Source organism: Etheostoma spectabile, chromosome 8, assembly GCF_008692095.1.
Source record: "Etheostoma spectabile isolate EspeVRDwgs_2016 chromosome 8, UIUC_Espe_1.0, whole genome shotgun sequence".
Classification (NCBI taxonomy): domain Eukaryota; kingdom Metazoa; phylum Chordata; class Actinopteri; order Perciformes; family Percidae; genus Etheostoma; species Etheostoma spectabile.
In genome coordinates, this window is record NC_045740.1 from 29,417,054 (window position 1) to 29,431,716 (window position 14,663).

Genomic DNA, 14,663 nt, shown 5'->3' on the forward strand with positions numbered 1-14,663 from the left:
CCAAGGGAGAATGTTAGTGTGAAATTGAACACTACAGTAGGCTATATGCTGAGGGGGAGAGGGGGGGGGGTCTTGAACAACTACAGCAAAAAAACCCAACATTTGCACAAAGCGAGCCAATCCAATTTTCCATGTCAATGAGAGCATTAAAATGAGAAGAAAAAAAATAAAAATAATAATGGGACAAAAAGAAATCAATGGACATTTAGAATAGTTACAAATGTGCAATTAATTGAGAGTTAACAATGAAACTAATGCGATTTTAAATACACAGCAGATACCCGGTAATGAGAAACATTTTACATCTTCTTTCTGGTACACCACTACTACTAATACTACCACCAGTATACTGATAGGGTCATATCCTTCATCATCACTTCCTTTAATCTACATTGTTTTTTACTGGTGCTGATTAGTATTTTATGGTGGGCTACATCTTAGAAGTAAACTAGAAGTACACTGTAATTCGTGGCTTTTAGTACAAAACGTTGGTCCTAAATATGCTTTTATTTAAAAAGAGATTTAAAGACGGAAGTAAGATTTCATAGTCGGAAAACCCAATGAAAACTGTAGTAACAGGCTAGACGTGAGCCAGCAGCAGGGTCTCGCCAGGATCAGTAGGTCCCTCAGAGATGAATGACTCTGCAGGTGTAAGCTCATCAGGGAAGCAGAGAGGCCAGCAGCAACATTAACAACCGCAATATGTACTGTGTGCCGGATTATTCCCGCTTTGTGCATATAAGACCTCATCTGCACGTTTGCAAAGTTTCTGTACTACCAAACCATACATCCCCTTTCCAAACGTTACCCTAACCCTATATGAACATCTATCCCACTCATCGGTCTGTACGGGACATATGAAGCTACAGCCGGCAGCACTACGTTTGACTTAGCATAAAGACTGGAAAACATGTATAGGTGACATTACACAACAAAATATATTATGCTATAAATTCAATTTGATCGTTCAGCCTCAGGGCTTGTACTCTTCCATGAAGCCTCTGGAGGTTTGACTGTATATTTTAAACACAATGGAAGGTGAAATGTTAAACAAGGACACACAACGCCATGGAAACCAATCACCCTGCACAGTTGAGCAGTGCCGAGTGCACGACCCTGGTTCACTGTGTCCTGTGTATATATTTCACTGCCTCCTTCCTTATGATCCCGAAGGACATGGAGAGGTGACGGAAACGGAGGGGCAAACAAAAATGATCACATGCAGAGCTACAGTATTCTAAAAAAAACATGCATTGCAAAATGATTGGGTGCAAGTAAACTCCAGTCACCAGTAATCAATCAACAACTGTAGATGACACTGGTATATATATTAATAAGGGTGTTGGTGCTGCATGCTTCAAGGCTGGACGCAGGTTTTGGTTTATGAAAGAGGGGAAGACAAATGGCTCCAAATACAGAGATGTTTCTCTGGGAAATGTGCTGCCCTCAAAGAAGAATCCCATCTTTCAACTTGACAGTGAAGCAAAGTGCACACCCAAACCAAGCACCAGCTGAGACAAAAGGAGGACCTTTACACTGGACTGTTACATTGGTATAAACTCTGCGGATTGATCAAAAGAGACGTTGGCATAGAGAAACCCCTCCGAGTCTGCAGAGAGGAATGTGGGACAAACCCTCGGTTCAGATCTACCCAGGTGGCAGGAACCTTTCCAAAAAGGTCATTATCAAAGCATATAGTGCAGGGGGTTTGGTTTTTTTTTCCATTTTCGATACATTGTTAAAAATTAGCTGCTGCTCATTTTTTTGCCGTTAGCCTGTTCCTTCGTCATAAGGAATTGAAAACGGGTTCTCATTTCAGCCTTCAAGGCAAAAAAGTAGAAAATTAGACCGAGGCTGTAGACGTCTGATATCCATGGTGTATCCACACACACACACACACACACACACACACACCAGACAGATGTACCTCCAATGCTGATTACAGAATTACTGAAGACAGTAATTATTCACAACCATTATAGATGCCAATTAGGACGTGTGTGGCGCACTGATGAAAACGTACACACATCCTGATGTGCTGCTAAGACTTTTGGCAGAGACCGTGCACAGAAACACTCAGTGAATTCAGCATTGTTAGGAAGAATCACTGTGAATGGATAGATGTATGTAGAGGTGCTTTTTGGAACAGTTCAACACTCTTTTCTTCGAGTGAAATGAGAAAATCAATGACAATCTTCAGTAGCCTACATCAAAGATAGAATCTATATTTTTATATCAACAATGGATCACATGCTTACATGTATGTGAAAATGGGTCGGTGGAAGTAATTATCACATGACTGATCTTTCAGCTTCCCATATTTAAGCTAAGCTATATTAAGCGTTCCACGTCCTGACACCAGCTACGTATTTGCAGTAATGTACAGACAAGATTAAAGGGAACAGGACTTTATGAAGTGGGGTTGCATTAGGGCTGTACCCGACAAATTTCATTCCTTTTCTTGCATGTAGACTATCAAGAGACAATTAATTGGACTGCCGGAATTTTACACAGGGTTCAACAACAGAGGCATTTACGTTATATAGTAAAGCATAGTTAGCCCTCCGAGCTAATGCATGCCAACTACTGAAGCCAAATTAAAACCTCCGTATTCTGAACCAGGACACACTTTTACAAACTCTCATATTGAGAATGGCACCGGATAACGCTAGCTTCATCTTACGCTTTTTACCCTTCACAATAAAAGCCCAAATCCAACCAGAGCATTTTGGAGCACTAAGAAGCAACTCGATGAAATTGCTTACACTGGGCTAACAACATTTTTGCCAAAATGAGATATCAAACAAAGGTCAGACACTATAATGTATGAAGCTGCTGTAAGATGGAAATTCATCGCTTTAGATTAGAAGACAACGTTATCTCGATGAAGTGTTTGTATACACATTATGCAAAAGTATAGTTTGGTGTATCAAAAGTCCTGAGTATTAAATATTGCAGTGTAATGAAATTAAATGGTCAGTATTAATAAATAACTAGTACTATGGTTACCTGGTCCTCAGATCTCTGCAGGGTAAATCCAGACAGCTAGCTAGACTATCTGTCCAATCTGAGGACTATGGTTACCTGGTCCTCAGATCTCTGCAGGGTAAATCCAGACAGCTAGCTAGACTATCTGTCCAATCTGAGGACTATGGTTACCTGGTCCTCAGATCTCTGCAGGGTAAATCCAGACAGCTAGCTAGACTATCTGTCCAATCTGAGGACTATGGTTACCTGGTCCTCAGATCTCTGCAGGGTAAATCCAGACAGCTAGCTAGACTATCTGTCCAATCTGAGGACTATGGTTACCTGGTCCTCAGATCTCTGCAGGGTAAATCCAGACAGCTAGCTAGACTATCTGTCCAATCTGAGGACTATGGTTACCTGGTCCTCAGATCTCTGCAGGGTAAATCCAGACAGCTAGCTAGACTATCTGTCCAATCTGAGGACTATGGTTACCTGGTCCTCAGATCTCTGCAGGGTAAATCCAGAAAGCTAGCTAGACTATCTGTCCAATCTGAGGACTATGGTTACCTGGATTTTTTTGTAGTTGGGGTAGTGTGAGGTACTTATCCACATTCAGTGTATTAGCTACGTGGCGGTCAGCACACACCCAGTTTGAAGAAGCAGGCCGTCGGAAGCTGAGCAATTAATATCTGTATCTAGAATCCTTGCTTAAATCTCGTTGCACAGGTACTGCACTTGTGTATAATGACAATAAAAGGCATTCTATTCTATAGTCCTCAGAATCCACCGGAGATTAAAATGCCAATCCAAAGAAAGCGGAAGGCGACTGGACATTGGGCGGAACTTCCAGCGGCTCCAGAGCGGGACGTCATTTTACCTCACAGGTCACAGGAACTGCAGACATAAGGAGTCTGGAGGCTTTGAAGAGTAAAGTGGTGAAAGGATTCCAGATACAGATATTAATTGCTCAGCTTCAGACTGCCTGCGTCTTCAAACTGGGTGTGGGCTGACCGCCACGTGGCTAATACACTGACCATGGATAAGTACCTCACAGAACCTCAACTACAAAAAAAAATCAGAACTATCCCTTTAATAGCAATCTCCTCGTCTCACTTAAGCAGATAATTAGTAAAGAAAGTAGTAAAATGTAAAATTATTCCATTAACTAGTAAATGAATTTAGACCTTAACCCTTGTGTTTTCCCGTCAAAATTGAAAATCAACACTTTTGACGCTTTTTATCAATATTTTTTTTATCTTTGTCCCTTTTTCAACAATTTTGACGCTTTTTTGAACGTTTGTCACTCTTGACATTTTCAACACTACGTAACACTGACTCATTAACTGTAGTTTTACAGTTAGTTTCGGAATTTATGGTCAATAAACCTCATTTATAGGAAATTATACCTAATGTTTGAGTTAGAAAAGCAGAAATTAGGAATTATTTAGACCAAAATTAAAGGAATGGATGTTGATGATGATCACAGACTGGAATATGTCAACTTTTACTCAATACTATTTCAAAAACACTTCACTTTGTTTTCAAATGCTATGAAATTGAATAAGACGCACCAAAATTAATGAAAGTAGAGATTTGTAATTGGCAAAGAGCGTTGGGTGGAATCAATCATGTTATTTTGGGGAATTAAAAAGAACATTGATATAGGAAAATGGGTCAATTTGACCCGAGGACAACATGAGTGTTAAAAACCATGTTTTTGCATTTTCCCCGAAACTAGCGGGAAAATGCTCTATTGAAAGCGACATTTACATGAAGCTCATTTGTTTTAAAATAACATTTGACAAACTACAGCCTTTTTGTCAGTCCACTCCAACTCTTATGAAAATAAGCAGCTCATCATGGGGCTGAAATTCAAATTGGGCTTGTCTCAGATTTTCCAAGTGACCTGGCTGTTAAGCAGAGAGGAGTATTTACATTTCTATTGCTCATTATTCCTGGAGTGACCTCCAGAGCAAAATTAAGCTAGACTCGAACTCCGAGAAGTCCTTCTTCCTGAACAGAGCTGCTGTTTTCCATAGTATGTTTAATTAATGACCTGTTATTAACGACGGCAGCCGTGAGCTGCATTAGGGAAAGTAATGATTCTACTGTCAGTAATTATAGCAGCAATAGGCCTGTTTATTATGATTAGTTCGTCTAAGGCAATCATTTCTGCTATTACTTGTGGTCTGGGTATTTTATTTCTTTCTTAATTGTCATTTGCAATTTGGTTTTTACTTATTGTTGCCGCTGCTACATTGCCGATTGAACAAGAGCTGTGTATACTGAAAATGACTTGTGTTCTCTTGGGTGGACACACACACACACACACACACACACACACACACACACACACACACACACACACAGTAAAATAAGGAACAACAACATATCACACCGAGCCAGATCTTCCTCTGCTCTACGTTAACACATTCTGCCTCAGGCTGCCAAGACAACAGTTCCAAAGCATTTATTTATATAAGAACTTCAATCTGCTCTGCCCATCAAGAAGCCATACATTGTCTAAATCCCGTTTACATTTCAAATTCCCATTGTGATCCGAGAACAAAAGGGGAGGACACATCTGGGCATCAGTGTGTACTTTCGATGCTGGAGCGGCAAGACAAACACAACCCTATTGACTTTGTGGCATGAAAAGACAAAAAAGGTCTTTTGTCCTCCAAGGCGCTGCGATGCAAGACCCGTTTTAATGCAAGGTTTGTTTGTGGCATGAGGCAGGGCACACGGGGCTAGCCTTTTACAGAGACCCAAGACAAAGCTCAATCATACGTGTGGAAGAATCTCACTGAAGTACAGGTGACTGAGTTACCCGTTCATCACCCTCTCGTAATTAAATCACTGCCAGCTCACTTTTAAAACTGCATTGAATTAAAGACTTCATGTGGATTCCGGCTTGATGAGAACATCTTTCGCTTTAACCCTTGCGTGGTCTTCCCATCAAAATGAATGAAAATCAACACTTTTTGTTGACGCTTTTTAATCTATGTTTTTTAAATTTTTCGTACATTTGTCCCTTTTTTCAATGTTTTGTTCGTTTTACAGTTCTTTTTGGAATCTATGTGCAATAAACCTCAATTAGAGGAAATTACACCTATTGTTTGAGTTAGAAAAGCAGAAATTGGGAATTATTGAGACTAAAATTTAAGGAAAGGATATTGATGGATAATCACAGACAGGAATATGTCAACTTTTGCTCAATACTATTTCAAAACCACTTCAAGTTTTTTCAAATACTATAAATTTAATGAAAGTAGAGATTTGTACTTGCCAAAGAGCATTGTGTGGATAAATTGTTATTTTGGGTGGTTAAAAAAAAAAACCATTGATATAGGAAATGGGTCAATTTGACCCGAGGACAACATGAGGGTTAATAGTTTCTACCTCGGGCTGCACTATATGAGGAAAATATGCGATATTGTTGAATATCGCGATCACGATATCAGGTGCGATAGAGGAACAGTTCAACTGCTTTCAGTATTCTGCTACAATTCCACAAATTGCTCGTTGAATTTAAACGAAAGGGAATAACTTCTCTTTTATTGAACAAATTGAACATTGTATTAAAAAATATAAAGCGACACTAGCAAAAGTACGAGAGCTACATTTAAAGGTGCAGTTTTCTGCAAAATAAGTGTCTCGTCTTGCAGCCTTCGGCGATGCGTTTATTGCGTCAGTTGACACTGCGATGACAATTCAAAAATTATATATTGTGCAGCCTTAATTTTGTTTTTATGTCTCTTGATGAATGGCAAAATAGACTTGACATGATTGTTCCATCATCCTTAATTTACATTGTACAAACAGATGCTGAGACAAACACTACCAGCCTTTTAGACACCGTTATATTCACATATTCACCACCTAAGCTTGATTCCCCCTCAACAAACACAGGTAAACAAACCTGCCACCCCACACCCCCCTGCGGTGTGAGAAATCCGAAACAAAGAGGTGTCCTGTATGCTGACGTGTGTATGAAAAGATGACACTAATTTCCCAGAACGTTATGTCTTTATGCCGGCTCCAGAGGACTTGTACTGCTACGTAGCATGAAATGACCTTTAACTGCTTTTTTTGCCGTTTTAGCAAAGTTGGCCGGCACACTGCTGTCTTTTCTACTCCTTTCCCATCGCTCTCTCTTTCCCTCCCTCGCGCTGCCTGTCCTCTTTTACGAGGCCACATCCACAGAGTGCCGAGGCCGACGGTTTTGCTGCGAGCACCTGGCGAGTTAAAGGCTAGGCCAGGTGGTACGCAGCTTTGACTGCCAATTATAGCGGTGACCATGTGAGCTGCCCGAGATAACTTCTAATTAACAACGGACCTCCGAGACATAACAATTAGCCTTTCCTTCAAATAAACCCACTGACAAAATCTCCCCCTCCTCCCCTCCTTTTTCAGTTGCCAAATATTAGCTGACCGAGAACAAGCAGAGCAACTGGAGAAAACATGCAGGAGGGAACGCTAATCCTGAGCAAAGTCTTGTAGAGTAACGTCTACAAAATTAAATTGATTAAAATAGAAAGTCCTGCAGGTATAGGTTGTAGTCAATTTGTCACAGTTCATCAATAGGGTTAATTTTGAGGGATTGGTTTTTTTCCTTAGCACTTTTCTCATTAAAAGGAGTGTTCTTGATAGGTTGTCTGAGCAATGTACAGCGCACAGGCAAAACATCTAAAAACAAACCCCCAAAAAATACATGTGACAAAAGCATAGGTACAGGTAACTGATTTGGAAGCAAAAGGTATAGCTTCCAAATCAAAATCAATCAAAATCAGAATGCATCATTGATTGATTGATGAGGGAAAATGTTAAGTTGCAGTAGCTCACAGTCAGATTCCAAGTAAAAAAGTAAGAAAAGAGCAAGTCAATAAGTGTATAATACCCATAAATATTGTATGGGTGAGTCCCTGAATAAAGACATTACCCTACTAAGGACTAAGTACTAGATGCCGCCAAACTGTCAACATGACCAGCAGGAGGATTAAAGATACAGAAGGTGCTTTACATCGATGACTGAAGGAGTGATGCGCACTCTCATCCTAACTGATTGCACCATCAGGAAGGCGAGGGGACAACTCTTGGCTCAATTTGACTAACCTGACGAGCCAAGTGGTGTTAATACACAGAACGGCGTCGGAAACTGTTTGGAAAAGAGCAGGCCGTTTCAAAAAAACACCTGGCAGGCGATTGGATGAACCATCTGCCTATCACGTCGGCCATTGTTGTTCTGAACGAACGGTCGCGGCCGCCGCAGACACGCCAACTGAGACGGTTTTTGAAGAGGGAGCCGTCGTGCACTGCACTTTTGACTTTAGCACTATCACTGCACAAGGTCTACAATAGCATCTCACCTTATCATGGTCTTTGCATTTCTGTTTGTGATTTTACATTTTTATTTAACTTTTAATTTTATTCTCATGCATGTGATATATGTGTGTTTGTTGTGTTATGGTTGTCTTGCTACTGGATGCCTACAATTTCCTTTGGGATGAATAAAGTATCTATCTAGTCATGGATAATCTGATGCTCCGGTTGTATTGTGACTTATTGTATTAGTCTGTATTGTGTATTTTGTCTGCATTTCCTTGTGAGATGTTGCATTCCAAGTTGCAGTATATATCCATTGATGAGTTTGTGTTTTTCAATGTCTTTTATGTAAGTGTTAGTGCAAGTTACTGTATTTAAAAATGGCTCCATATAGGGACGTGCATTGCAAATTAGCTTAGACAATAAATGCTGTGGTGTGTGGCAGAGGTCTATGCTACGTACTTGTCTCTATACGAATAAACACGGATGAAGCTGCCAGTAGCTCCTCACCAGGCGCCAATTGGTTTTGGTTGGTAGTTCAGACACAAAGGCATTCAATTATAGGCTGACAAGATGGATTTTTGTATGTCATCCCGCCACCATTCAGGTTGGAGCATGTGTCAATCAAAACTGAAACAAAAGAGGAAACCCCAGAGGACGTAGAGCTCGACAATCTGGAGAAAAATCAAATAAATCACGGTATTTTTGACCAAATACGTCGAAGTTGTTGGCATTGGTTCTTTCACCAAAAAATGTACAGAATGAGATGTGGATGCAATGACTGAGTGGGTAAAGGCTAGAACAGCCTGGTAAATTCAGAAAATCACATCACTTTACTGTGATGCAACATTTAAAACCAGGAAAAGACAACAGTTGTGTCATATCAGGACATCCAAAACTGAAAACAATGTCCAGTCTAGGATCGACCGATACTGGTTTTTCAAGGCTGATACCGATCAGTAGCAGTTAACAAAACTGATACTAGAAACCGATATGGCTTTACAGTGAAAATGATTTTTTTTTTATGTCACACAATCCAACAAAACGTTGTCTAGATGCTTTAAGCAATTATTTAACAAATTAGGAACTTTCAACATAATACCCAGTGAAAAAATTAAGTCAGACTCAGAAGCAGAGGGACAGACAGAGCTGTTTCCAAGCCAAAGTAGTGCACTTTTATTAATGAGCTATATTTATTACTGAGCGTTATCAGGCAAATGAAACATAGATAAATAATCTGCAAACGGCCAAAAAAAAAAACGCCCAATAATCAGCCTATCCCTAACCTAGTCTCACATATCAATGTCGATATAACATCCACATATTGCCCAGCCTATGAGGATGTTTGATATGTATGATAATGTAGCCGAATAAACATCTGCTGCACAGTACAGTATGGGTTTACACATTGCATATATCCCTCTTGAAAAGCCCCAGCTGTGGATTCCCCTCTTCTGCTCCTCCAAAAAAGGTGCACCTGCCAATAAGCATCCCTGAGCATGCAGTCGCAGATAAAAGCCGCGCCGTAATTTGACAAGCCTAATTGCTGGACCAATGTGTGGAGTCTCGAAGACGCCGATTGCACTAGGGGGGGAAAGACCGCAATCACACGATTGCTGTCTTGCTTTTGTGTGCCTAAATTGTCATTTTGTAATCATCTCCGATAACCTCGCAAGCGGGTGAAACGCAGCCAAAGTACAGTGAGAGCTGAAGTGTTTTTTTTTTTTTTTTTTTTAATGCTCACATGAAGTAAAAAGCCATGTTTTCTCCACATGGTCCCAGAGTATAAGAAGTCTGCTCATGCTTGAGTTAAAAAAAATATATAAGAGAAAAGAACATAGAATGGGGCTGAGGTGATTCTTGGGAAATAGCCAGGACTGTTAAGTGGAAACAGAGGGCAAATCAAAAAGCCAGGGAGAAGTCCAAAGGGAACACTGAAGGAAAAAAAAAAAGCTGACAGGCCTGAACAAAAGGCACTAACTATTAGTGAAATATACTTGTACATGCTGCAGACCCGTGCAGACCACCACCCCCGAGGGACTGGAAACGTTTTTTGCTGTTGCTGCTGCAGACCGTGTTGTAAAAGCCGTGTACTTAAAAAAAAAAAAGGGGTCTGATTGAGTCTGGTGAGCCACGGGGATTCCTCTGTCTGGACCTGGGAGTCTGAATGCCAGAGCGGAATAACTGATTACAGTAAAAGGCTGCGCAGACTGAACCGAAGACTAGAGGAAACACCTCATTGGGAAGATCTTAAAGAGCCCGTATTCTGCTCATTTTCAGGTTCATAATTGTATTTTGAGGTTGTACCAGACTAGGTTTCCATGGTGTACTGCACATTGCTGCAGGTCCGGTTTTCACCTTGGTGTGTTTAGGTCTCTGTTTTAGCTCCAGAGTGAGACATCTCTCTTCTTTACTATCTTTGTTGGAAGCTGCACATGCTCAGTAGGTCGGTAAGATCCCATCAGCTAGAGAACTCTTTCTCCAGCTTTGGTCAGTCCAAGGCAGGATCAGCTGGAAGACTTCTTCTAGACCAGGGCCACTTGTGGACTACCTGCACAACAGGGACAGGAAGTAGAACAGGGACAGGAAGTAGTTCTTTTGGAGATTCTGGTCAACTAGTGGCTGTTGGAGCAGTGTTTTGCAATTGAGAACGAGTTAGCATGCTACTGTTAGCCACCTCGTCTCTAGTGACGTAGGAAGCCGTGCAGATGTTGAACAGCTCACCCGGAGACTGAAGACAGGGGACATTCAGAAACCGGATCTCCCTTAAAAAGCATGGATGGTTTTTTTTCCACCAGAGCACCAGAGACACAAAATAAAACCCTATAAATCCCAGAAAAAGGTGTTTTCTTTTTGTAGTATGGGTACTTTAAACTCAAAGATGAAGCGTTGGAGAAACTGGTCCTTTGAAGGAGACGTTACAGGTGCCCTGGTGGAACGCTGGACGTTTCTGTTCGCCGTGGCGTGCTTTGAAGCGGAAACTGCAGCAGGGCTCGCAGTTTCATCAGACTTGTTTGCCTTGCAGCACGTCTTCATCTGGCTGGCAGCTGGTGAGAGTTGCCGTGATTTACGGTGACTCAGTGCTTCTTCCTGGCTCTATTTGGAGGGCTGCACCATGTGAAGGAAATGTGCGATATTGTTGTTGGATATCACGATTACGATGTTACTCACGATGAATATTAAAATATATATTTAAAGTGTACTCAGTTCTGCTTCTCTGCTGCTTTCAGAATTCTCCTAGAACACTACAAAGTACTGGATTGAAATTTTTCCAACACAAATAAAAGGCCCCACTCAAAAAGAATGGCAGTTGCATTTTTAAAGTACTGATATTTTCTTTCAACTAGCATGAAAAAAAATGTGTGATGTGTGGGAACCTTTTGTGATGAGTTTATTTTGACATCCAACATCACTTTATTGTGACATCCCAATGACTATTACAAAAAAAAATGCTGCCCTACTCTATTGTTAGAAAAACAAGCCCAGAAAGGACTTCATCACACAAATGACAATGCAGATACAAATGAGAACGCACAATAGAGTGCATATATTATCAGGATGATACACATTTCTTGTCAAAATAGCCTCTCTCTTTTATAGAGTCATAAATGACAATTGCTTATGGCAACTACAATTTCCAGATGTAATTGGGTTCCTTTGGTAATGGCTGCCACCAGAGCACCCAATCTCCGTCTCTGCCCGTGCCACCCTCCTCTAAATGCTGCAGCGTCGTCCCCCAAGGTTACGCCATCCAATCTGATTGGAGACACGCCGAGGAACCAGCGGGGCTAATGTATTCCACTTGCTTATTAATAACGACGAGAGGTTTGCAGCGGAAAAATTAACCGGCGCGCCGCAGACACCTTCAGTCAAATAAAGTGACATCTCGTGCAAAATACCCCACTAGAGGGGATCATTCGAAAACTCATAACTCAAACCTGGAGGTTGCCCGCACTGGGATGACCCACTGACAGCGAAAGAGTGATTCATGTTTGCTACAAGTTCAGATGATTTCTGTCAGAGGAGAAGTGGTTCACCTAACGAGGCTGCAGCCAGCACACCAGACCAAGGCAGCACAAGATCTCTCTCCTCTGCACAGCTGCTGCATGTTCAACAGTTGCTCAAGCCCAAAGTCCATGAGCATTACAGTGCATGGACATAAAGTCTTTAGGAAGTCAGAAAGCTGAGCAGTGCATGAGTTAACCAGCAGTCCCCACCACAGAATCCACAGCCAAGAAATCCAAAAACATCCAGCCCTCAAAAAGTAGTTACTTTTCCACAATGACACTACATTTCTCACACACCTACACACACACACACACCTGAAAATCAGGACGTTGGCTATGAATTATGGAATTAATTTATGTTAAGCACGGACCAATATTGTCATAAATATGCAGGCGCGGTTAAAACATCCCAACCCCCCCAAAAAAGCACGCTGTTGCTTTCCATTAGACATCCAAGTGTTGCCATTTGTGCAGATCTTTGCGGGAGAAAGTTCCATCGCAACACCTGGTCAGCAGCACTTTAAGACTTTAAGCCGGCGCGCGCACGTCTCTGTTTAACGCACCGGGATTAAAAACTATAATTAGATTGAAAGGTGATACCGGTGTCAGTGTAGAATTGTTAAAAGCATGCGTTTGGGTCTATACTCACTTAAAGTGGTCGTTATTTTCAGCGCGGTGCGACAGCAGCTCCACCACCGCGGAGGACGGAGAGCGAGGTATCAAGCCCGGCCAGTCGTGGCTTGAAGGGTCCAATTTAAGGGGAAGACGAGCTCCAAACTGGCAACCTCACACCGCTGCCCTTCTGCATGAGAAAGCACCGGAAGGTGGTTTTACTCCCCTCCTGGAACGTGCACATCCGTGCGTTTTTCTGCGAAGGAGGAGGAACAGTTCCTCGCGTGTCGCGTTTACCGGTAGGCTCGCTCGCGCTCCCAGGCAATGAGAGGCATGCGTTTTAATTCCTGGGCGCTGACCATGAGGGGCAACACACACACCCACAAACACACAAACACACACACACACACACACACACACACACACATCTAATTATGGGCCATAGTAATATCTCACAGCTGCTTCTTTAATTGTAATTGCAATAGTGAGCTATGATCAATTCTAATTCTCTACATGCCCCCCTAAAGAAGTATCCCTCCTATGGATGAAACCTTTATTATAATTTACACAATATCTGATCCAAATATCTACATATTGTCTATATTATATGTCTATATTTAGACATTCTTAAATGTGTTCAGATTCATTACAGCTTGTTTCCATAAGTGCTGCACACTAATAGGATGACAGGACACTGGAAGCTTAAATGCAGGGAGTCTAAGCACGGGGAAGAAACCCAACTGAAGTTCACTCAGCTGTAGCTCGAGGCCTGCAGAGACCTGTTGGTCAGATTTATGCCCACAGATAGGTGACCGCTTATTATACCTTTCCCCCCCCGAGGCCACTAACAATAGAACATTGCAATATTTACACATACATCCTCAGCCAGGGTGTGCCTCAAAATGTCTGTAACTAATCACTTCTGTCAGCCTTTATCCATCTAAAAAGTGCACTAAATGGTACTGCTCTGCCTGTGTATACTTTCAAAAAAAAGGGTTTGAAGGTGTTTGGTTGCCAGCAGGGAGTTTTGAGTCTAAATGAATGCAATACTTCTTTGTTCTAACAAAGCTTTAGTCTATGTGATTGACGTTGACTAGCCAATTTTCTAAAAAAAAGTTAGTTCTTCAAAAAAAAAAACCTGCAGCTAAAGATATTTTCTGACTGCACACAGGAACACAATAGCTCAACCCCTGTTAGTAATTTCAATAATTGACATTAAAACCATCCTGTACTTAGATGACAATAGCAATACATTAGGTTGAAAGGATAGTTTGCTTAGCCAAGGGCAATACTGTATCTTGCGTCAGCTTGACTTTGCATTGCAGGAAGATGCACAGGCTTTTGCAACGCACCCCGGGGCCCAGGACCCCAGACTTTCCCTGGAAGCCAGTGTTTGCATGCAGATAAGTTCATCGTTTGATAGAACATTTCCTCTCTGGTGGGAATTCGCATGCCGTCTTAGGTTCAACAGATGGGTGGGCACTTTGCTGTGTGTGTGTGTGTGGGTGTGTGGTGTGTGTGTGTGTGTGTGTGTGTGTGTGTGTGTGTGTGTGTGTGTGTGTGTGTATATATATATATATGTATATATATATATATATATATATATATATATATATATATATATATATATATATATATATATATATATGTGTGTGTGTGTGTGTGTGTGGGGGGACTTACAGCCAACATGGTTAAACTGGGACAGGGCAAAGGAAATAGCGCTTGAATTAGAGAGATGCACTTTAAAATCTT

The 14,663-nt window shown here is 41.4% G+C and overlaps 1 protein-coding gene across 1 annotated transcript in view; it reads right to left on the reverse strand.

Moving 5' to 3' along the window:
- Positions 1-13,209, reverse strand: part of LOC116694326 (CMP-N-acetylneuraminate-beta-galactosamide-alpha-2,3-sialyltransferase 1) — a 76,898-nt gene extending 63,689 nt beyond the window's left edge. Inside the window, exon 1 of the mRNA XM_032524009.1 lies at positions 12,949-13,209. The gene's annotated coding sequence lies outside the window, so the exon portion shown is untranslated. The remainder of the gene's footprint in view (positions 1-12,948) is intronic.
- Between the last annotated feature and the right edge of the window lie 1,454 nt (positions 13,210-14,663).